The following is a 9,297-nucleotide window of genomic DNA, read 5'->3' as shown; positions in this document are numbered from 1 at the left end:
CTGAGAAAACCATAGTTCAAAAAGAGTCATGTACCAAAATGTTCATTGCAGCTCTATTTACAATAGTCAGGACATGGAAGCAACCTAAATGTCCATCGACAGATGAATGGATAAAGAAGATGTGGCACATATATACAATGGAATATTACTCAGCCATAAAAAGAAATGAAATGGGGCTTCCCTGGTGGCGCAGTGGTTGAGAATCTGCCTGCCAGTGCAGGGGACACGGGTTCGAGCCCTGGTCTGGGAAGATCCCACATGCTGCGGAGCGACTGGGCCCGTGAGCCACAATTACTGAGCCTGCGCGTCTGGAGCCTGTGCTCCGCAACGAGAGAGGCCACGACAGTGAGAGGCCCGTGCACCGCGATGAAGAGTGGCCCCCGCTCGCCACAACTAGAGAAAGCCCTCGCACAGAAACGAAGACCCAATGCAGCCAAAAATAAAATAATTAATTAATTAATTAAAAAGAAAAAAAAAATTAAAAAAAAAAAAAAAGAAATGAAATGGAGGTATTTGTAATGAGGTGGATGGAGTTAGAGTCTGTCATACAGAGTGAAGTAAGTCAGAAAGAGAAAAACAAATACAGTATGCTAACACATATATACGGAATCTAAGGAAAAAAAAAAAAAAAAAGGCCATGAAGAACCTAGTGGCAAGACGGGAATAAAGACACAGACCTACTAGAGAATGGACTTGAGGATATGGGGAGGGGGTGGGGTGAGATGTGACAGGGTAAGAGAGTGTCATGGACATATATACACTACCAAATGTAAAATAGATAGCTAGTGGGAAGCAGCCACATAGCACAGGGAGATCAGCTCGGTGCTTTGTGACCACCTAGAGGGGTGGGATGGGGAGGGTGGGAGGGAGGGAGATGCAAGAGGGAAGAGATATGGGAACATATTGTATGTGTATAACTGATTCACTTTGTTATAAAGCAGAAGCTAACACACCATTGTAAGGCAATTATACTTCAATAAAGATGTTTAAAAAAAAAAATGAAAGCTTAGATTATTGGTTTTAGACCCATCTTTTCTACTATAATTATTTATATCTTAAAAAAAATTACCTCAAACACTGCATTTACTTCTTTTTCCAGAATTTTGACATAGTAACTTTTCACTACATTCAAGTTGAAATAGTTTCAAATTTGTCTTATTATTCCTTCATTAAAACATGAATTATTTGAGGGTGTTGCTTAATGTCCAACTATGTGGGGAATTTCTAGATATCTTTTTTATTTTTTATCTTTAATACTGTGGTGGTCTGAGAATGTATTTTTTTCCTTCAATTTTTTGAAATTGTTAACACTTGTTTTAAGAATCAGCCTATTTTGTTTTTTAAAATGCCTTCTTTAAAAAAAAAAAGAGTATTGAGCAGCTGTTGAGAGTGTTTTTATTAACAGTAATAAGGATAGGTTGAAAATAGTGCTGTTCCTATCTCCTTTTCTTTACTAATATTTTCCTTACCTTTCTTACTAATTACTGAAAGACAGAAAATTATGAAAATCTCCAACTCTCAAGATCGATTTGGCTATTTCTCTCTTTTATCTATCAATTTTTTATTTCATATTTTGAAGCAATGGTATTAGATGTTTTCATAATTAGGATTGTTATATCTTTTTATGAATTCACCCCTTTATTATTATAAAATTCTCTTTGTTATCTTCTGTAATAATCTTTGTATTGAAGCCTACTTTGCCTGGCACTAACATAGCCACTCCAGGTTGCTTTTGATTAGTTACTTGAATGTCCTGTTATTTTCCACTCTTTAACTTTCACTTTCTCTGTTTTTATTTTTAAATTGTATTTCTTGAACACAGCATATGGTTGGGCTTTACTTTTTATATTGACTGAAATTTCTGCCTTATTTTTGTGTTGAGTCCATTTACTTTTAGTGTAATTACTGACATGTTTGTACTTACGACTTCTATCTTATCATTTGTTTTTATTTGTCCTATTTTTCCTTTGTTTCTCTGTCCCTCTTTCCTTCATTTGGGTGAATCAAGTTAAATATATACCTATACTTCCTTTATACTTCATCTCCACTAACGGCATTTTGGCTAAAACTTTGTTATGCTTTAGTGGTTGTACTAGAGATTGCAGTATTCACCTTGACATATCACACTCTACTTTCAGATAATATTTCACTACTTTATGAACAATGTTAAGACTTTACAAATTATAATTTTATTTCTCTTTCTTTTGCCATTTTATGCATTTTGCCATATTTTATTTCTACTTATGTTATAAAGCTTTATAAGATATTGGTATCACTTTTTCTTTAAACAGTTAACACTCATTTAAAGTTTAGTTTTTAAAAATTTTTATTTACTTATTTATTTTTGGCTGTGTTGGGTCGTCATTGCTGCATATGAGCAGTTGTGGCGAGTGGGGGCTACTCTTCGTTGTGGTGTGCGGGCTTCTCATTGCGATGGCTTCTCTTGTTGTGGAGCACAGGCTCTAGGCACGTGGGCTTCAGTAGTTGTGGCACATGTGCTCAGTAGTTGTGGCTCATGGGCTTAGTTGCTCCACGGCATGTAGGATTCTCTTGGACCAGGGATTGAATCCGTGTTCCCTAAATTGGCAGGCGGATTCTTAACCACTGTGACACCATGGAAGTCCCGAGAAGTTTAAACATACACAAAAAAATGACCTCTGTCTTTAACTACATATTTCTCTTTTTTGAATGTTCTTCATTTCTTCTTGCAGACTGGGGCTTGCGTCTAATATCATACCCCTTAAGAATAAAGAAGCTCTTTAATCATTTCTTGTAATGTAAGACAAATTCTCTCAGCTTTTATGATTCTGAAAATGTCTTTATTTCACTTTCAGTTGTGAAGTATATTTTCATTTTCTACAGGATTCTAGGTCATGAGGTTATTTTTATTTACTTTCAGCATTTTAAAGATGCTTTTCCATTGTCTTCTGGCCTATATCTTTTCCCTCCAATGAGAAGTTAACTGCCCTTCTTACCATTTTTTCCCAGATTGAAATGTGTCATTTTCCACCCTGTGGCTGATTTTAAGATTTTCTCTTTAACTTTGGTTTTCAGCAACCTATTAATGATGTGACTGGATTTCTTTATCTTTGTGTTGATCCTGTATGGTGTTTGCTGAGTTTTCGTTCTCTCTCCTCTATCTCAGGAGCTTTACTTTTCACATTTGTTGGACACTTTAACATTGTTCTACAAATCTTCAAAGTTTTTTTCTATTTATGTTTGATTTTGGATATTTTCTATCACCTCTTCTTGAAGTTGACTATTATGCAACAGACTTTAACGTGGCCCCATGACCCCTTCCTCTTGATATTCATACCTTTGTGTAATCCCTTCCCTTGAGTATGGGTGGCACCTGTGACTTGTTTCTAACCAATTTTCTGTGATTACTTAAGACATTAATATCCACTGTGCTGGAGTGTATCTCTCCCTTTATCTCCTCCACTTCCTCATTTCTGATTGCTGGTTTTGAAGAAACGAGCTGCCATGAATCATACAGCTGCCAAGAAATGAATCATGCCAACAACCCAACGAAGCATGAAAGCAGATCTTTTCCTCAGAAAGCTCCGACATCTTTATTGCAGCCTTGTGAGACCCTAAGCAGAGCACTCATCCAAACTGTGCTCAGACCTCTGACTCACAGAAACTGTGAGATAATAAATGTGTGTTGTTTTAGGCATCTAACTTTGTGATAAGTCTTACACTGCAATAGAAAACAATAATACACTGTTCCCTTCCTCCACTGGGACTAATATGATGCTAAATCCCTCAAATGAGTTTTTCATTTCTAGTATCTTATTTTTATTTACAGCATTCTCCTTTGTGTCCCCATCTTCAATTTTCCCATCTGTTCATGCATGTGGTCCATCATTTCTATTGGATCATTTAATTTATTTGCCATTGTTATTTTGAAATTTCAGTGATAATTCTGATATCTGGCTATCTCTATGTTTGCATTGACTATATACTCTCTTGATTTGAGTCACAATTCCTTGTTTTATTTCTTATCTATCACACTTTTTAAATTATAGATCATACTGTGTGTTAAAAAAAAATAGACACTGAAACATTTAGAATTTAACCCCAGGAAGGTGCATGACCCATTATAACCCTTTTCCCTTTCAGGCTGCTATTGTGAAAGCTAATTCAATTTGATATGTATTTGCGATGCATGTAGGGTTTGTGGTGGTTTAATTAGATTAACTTTGCCACTGGCTTCAAATATTTTGACTGTAGGATCAGTACTTTTCCTTCAGCAGAGCATGGGATTTACTCTGGGAAGATTGTATATCTCTTTATGCTCTACTTCACTGCTAACAGGTTTTTGAAACAGGAAATCTCTTTTTGTTTTACAACCCATATGTTATCTTTTTGGAATGCGGGAGAATTCTGTATTTTTTCATCCTGACACTCTCTTTCTGTAGCTGGTGATCTCTTTCTTATATATTGCCCAGACTCTGAAGGGAACTTGCAGTATCCTTAGGAAAAAGCTGGTGTTTCTCAGAAGGATTTCCTTGAGTTCTCCCACTGTTTCCCTAACACACAAGTGGTTGGTACCTTCCCTCTTAATGAAGGCTTCTCATGCCTTAGAGGGAGTCTCTATCAGTTCTCTTTTTCTCCCGCAGACTTTGTTTGCTACCCTAGTGCATTCGGTGAAAGAACATGAGAAAGAATTGGTGGCTCTTTGCAGGCTTGCTCCTCAGCTGGATTTCTGAAGGATTCTAATCTGTCATGCCAGAACAAATATAGCCATTAAAAGTTTGAAAAGAGTTTGGCTTTTTTCTCCTAACCATTCTCTATGGCAGTCTTCTTCCTTCCAACACTCCACTAGAGATGAAAACAGCTATAGATCTCTTCTTTCCTAGGAAGTCATCGTTTTATGTTTGGATGCTTAGCTCTCTGAGTCTTTTTTAAAATAAGATTTTGCAGCTTGCTTATCAGACTTGCCCCATGATTATGGTGGACACAATGGGCTCATGATATTTTACATCTTAATTAGAACTACTAATGCAGTGCAGAAATTTGAATCTCCTTATATGTTTCCAAATTTTTCTCTTTGTAGTACCCTGAACTGCTCTCCCCATCTCCTAAATTCGCACCACGAAAAACCCAAAAGGTGATGGAGTGGAGCTTGCCATACATATTCCATTTGAAAAATTAGTACCTAGACTATTTTTTCTTTCCATTAAATTTAATGACCATTAACTTAGATGTCTCATTTAGGAGCATGGAGCCTCTTTGAAAATTCTCTTTCATTTCATTTTGCTATTCAAAAAATAGAATTTCCGTATATACAAAGAGCAAAAGGAAAAATAAAGCAAGAAAAGAAGAAAAACAAGCTTGAGATCATGATAAACCAAAGTGAATAACTCATTTCACTCTAGAAACCAGCAACATTTAATGAGAGTGAAGAAAACAGCAGGGTGTTAGATAAATGAAAGCAGACAGAAAAAAAAAAAACAAACAAACAACTTGATCAAAGAATAAAATATAGCACTGTTGATCAAAGAAAATAACCTTATAAAGAAAACAATACTTGATTTTCTATAGAGAGACTTAGAAGACAGAAAATATATTTAAAAATTTAGTCAAGTTGTAGTACCAGATATGTTTTATGAATATTCACATCACAGTAAATATTCCTTTTTTATTCCCTACAAATTGAAAATGAAGTGGCCAAAAATAACTATATTTTTTACTTCTTCTGTAAAGAAAGGCCCCCAAAGAAGAAAAATAATAGTTACTTTGATTTTACTTACACTTATAAGTAATACAGCTAAAAATTAATTTTAAGATAGACAAAAGAAAATTCAAAGTAGTAATTGTGATGCAGACTCTATATAATTGGACTAAGTAGTCTTAATGATATCAAAACTCTTGAATTACCCCTCAAATTACCCAATTTGAGAAATGTACTGAAAATCAGTGTTTCTCCTAAGAGTGTTTTATAGACCTGGTTAATGGACTTTACTGAAAAATCTTATGCATATCATGGCAATTTGGGAAGAAGGGTATGGTTTTAGGTGTCATTATGCCTTTTTATATGTGCCAAATTCTATACTCAGATTAATTCTGGTAACTACCATTTCTATTCTGTTTCTTCTAAAGTGCTTTACATGGATTTAACATTGATAATGATCTTTTTTAGGGAGCTAAAAACATTAGTATATAATCTCACTTATTCTTTAAAACTACTCAGTACAGCAAAATAATATATTCTGGAAAATGAAAAAGACAGCTGAAGATATTTCCTTATATAATGGTATTCTCTGCATTTGGTTCGTTCATAGTAGATCATTCTACTGAATCTCTGTCCTTTTTCATTGTACAAAAACAAAGTGCAAATAAAATTTAGGAATTAATTAAGAGCCTTATTTACGCATGCCTGATTTTCTTGTTTGGGTCCCAGAATTTAATCTTGCATTGCCACAGTTCCACGCTTATCACTTTTTTTTGTTTGTTTGTTTATAACCACATCACTAGCACTGGATACATAGCCTGGACCCAGTAGACAGTCAAGAAATCCTTCTGAAATAAATGAGTGAAGCCTCACTTAAATGAAAAATAAGTGTTCAGCACTAAATATGTATATAGCTATATGTTAACCTTATCTCTCTCTCATATACACACATACTTTAGAATTAATATATAAAAACTACATAACTGCATATATATATACAAAAATAATATATGTAATAATCACTATTCTTATTCTGTGTCAAACACCATTTCTTGCTTTTTACCTGTATTAATTCATAATTATAAGAACAGCTTCTAGGTTTAGGTACCTCTACTATGCCCATATTTTCCTTTAAGAGACCTGAGACAGAGGGGCTAAGTAAATAGCCAAGGCCATACAGCTGGTAATGAGAGCACTGGGATTCAGAGAGGGATAATTTTATACAAGTCTAGTCTGTAAAGTATTCAAGTTGGCCATTTCTCCAACCACTGAAGCACAAATAAGATGTTTGTATATGAAGACACAATATTACCCTTGTTATTAGATTATTAGACAATTGCCCTATTCATTTTCTTTTAACACACACATACAACTATATTCAGAAATAAGCAAGAGATATATACACACGTTATAAGGACTTATAATTTAAGATAGAAGTCTATGAGAGTGGTAGAGGAAATGCAAGAATTCAATCACTTTCTTAAGAAAGTGCTAGAATTGCACTGTGATGAATTAAGTTTCCAAACTATTTTTTGAGAGTGAATGAGAGCCTTTGGAAGTTGGTGCAGGGATACCTTGTTCATCTTGCTCAGGATCTAGTACATAGCAGGTGCTGAATCATTGTGTAAGTGGGAGTAGGGAAAGAAAAAAGGGAGATAGAGAGCAAATGAAAGATGGAGGAAGGAAGGGGCAGGTGTATGGAAAAGGACTATGTCTTTCCACACTAAAGGTAAGATCTTGGTAGGCAAGGGCTGATATCTAGAGTTCTTTTCAATACCGATATGCTAGATATAATGGAATGCAAAAATCCACGTGGAGATATTCTTCCCTAAAGAGAACATTTACAATCTCTTTAGTCTTTTACAGTTGTCCAAATGATCTGCTCTAAGATAACTGATGTGTCATTGTTACTCTCTTCATTTAGATTAAAAAAAGCAAGGCTTGGGAGAGTTAAATGAATACCAGAGGCCACATAGCTTAGTGTTGCTGCCAGGACTTTGTACCTGGTCTTATAGTTCTGAAACGTATCATCCTTACTAGCCTGTATGTTAAATACCATACTATCCTGTGACTTAATAATAAATAATTAAATATTGATTCTTAAAAGTCTTACTTCTCACCACACTTGGGTCCGATATTTTTAAAAGTTTTATTTTCAATAAAACTTAAAATCTCTAACCTTTTCTATACTCACTGGACATCTCTGAGTTTCATGAACCAATATAGTTAATCTCTCTATGAAAATCCCTTATGATGTGTTGTAAGAATTTCTTCCCACTTATAGTATCAGTTCAAACAGCTTTTCAGAGATAACTGTAATTCTGAGGAAAGCCTGAGTCCTTTATGGCTAATCCTTCACGTGGTACCACCATTCATTTTATTTTTAGCATCATTCAATTCAAACTGACTGTCTCACTCTGACATCTACAGTGGCTTCCAGCTGCCTCTGGTCTCCCAAAGGAATCCTGAGGGGAAATTGGGAATGAGTACAGGGTTTGAACAATTTTTTTTTTCAAAGTCTTACTATATATGAAACTTGTACATTACATTTTTGGGAACTTCCTCATTTAAATCTAGTGATAAGGATTGACATTTAGAGGTAGTAAAACAACCACTGTAGGTATTCTCTATTTTTGGTAGAGCTGTACAATTTCAAGTGTGCATGCAATAAATGATTTTATATGCAATTTCCATTTTCAGGGAAAGGCAGTCTAAACTGGAAATTGAACATTTGATGCATCAGTCACTCTCTCATTGTGCATGCATGCATTCATTCACTCAATTACTAATTAATATGTATCATACATTCAACAAACATAAATTTAACTCCTATCATAGATTAGATGTTACATTCTGAAATGCATGATGTGAAGTAGCCTCTAATTTCTAAGACTTTGGTGGAGAAAATTTTGTGGATCAAATCTAGTGCTTTATTGTTTACAAAATCATTCCATCTCCATTTTTTATTTTTATATCCTAATCTCAGGGACTTCTTCATCCCTCTTCAATCCATAGTCTTAAACGTTCTCAAATATTTTTTCAAGTATTTATTGGAAAACAAATAAGGTTCTATACCAGGAACTGTATGGTATTGGTTTTAGTAATTGCTATTTTAAATGGGATTACCTTATATTTCTTAACCAGCTATTTGCGAGTATATGAGAACAGTGTTAGTCTTATGCTAATTTTGTTACCAACTCTGTTATTGGATTTACTGATTATATTTCCCTGTTTTTGTTTTGCAGCTGCTTTTGTTGGGTTTCCCAGGTGAAATATCATATAACTGGCAAATGGTAAAAACTGTACTCAACTTTCAAAAATACCTATTATTTTGTTATATTTTCTGATGTTATTGAAGATCATTTCTAGAATGCAGTTAAAAAATAATGATGGTTATTATCCATTCTCAAACTTATTTTTTTAATTAATTAATTAATTAATTAAGATATTTTTGGCTGCATTAGGTCTTCGTTGCTGTGCGTGGGCTCTTCTCTAGTTGCGGCAAGCGGGGGTTACTCTTCGTTGTGGTGCGCAGGATTCTCATTGAGGTGGCTTCCCTTGTTGCAGAGCATGGGCTCTAGGCGCACGGGCTTCAGTAGCTGTGGCACGCAGGTTCAGCA

At 34.8% G+C, this 9,297-nt stretch overlaps 1 long non-coding RNA gene across 1 annotated transcript in view; it reads left to right on the top strand.

The window, feature by feature from the left end:
* Positions 1-4,902: 4,902 nt before the first annotated feature.
* The window catches only part of LOC309617228, a 39,809-nt gene continuing 35,414 nt past the window's right edge, over positions 4,903-9,297 (top strand). The window contains exon 1 of the long non-coding RNA XR_014237816.1: positions 4,903-9,289. This is a non-coding gene — a long non-coding RNA (uncharacterized lncRNA). The remainder of the gene's footprint in view (positions 9,290-9,297) is intronic.

This window comes from Balaenoptera borealis (genome assembly GCF_965194805.1).
Source record: "Balaenoptera borealis genome assembly, chromosome: 19".
In the NCBI taxonomy this organism is placed as follows: domain Eukaryota; kingdom Metazoa; phylum Chordata; class Mammalia; order Artiodactyla; family Balaenopteridae; genus Balaenoptera; species Balaenoptera borealis.
Note: the sequence above shows the minus strand (reverse complement) of the source record. Positions and strands in the feature narration are given on the sequence as shown.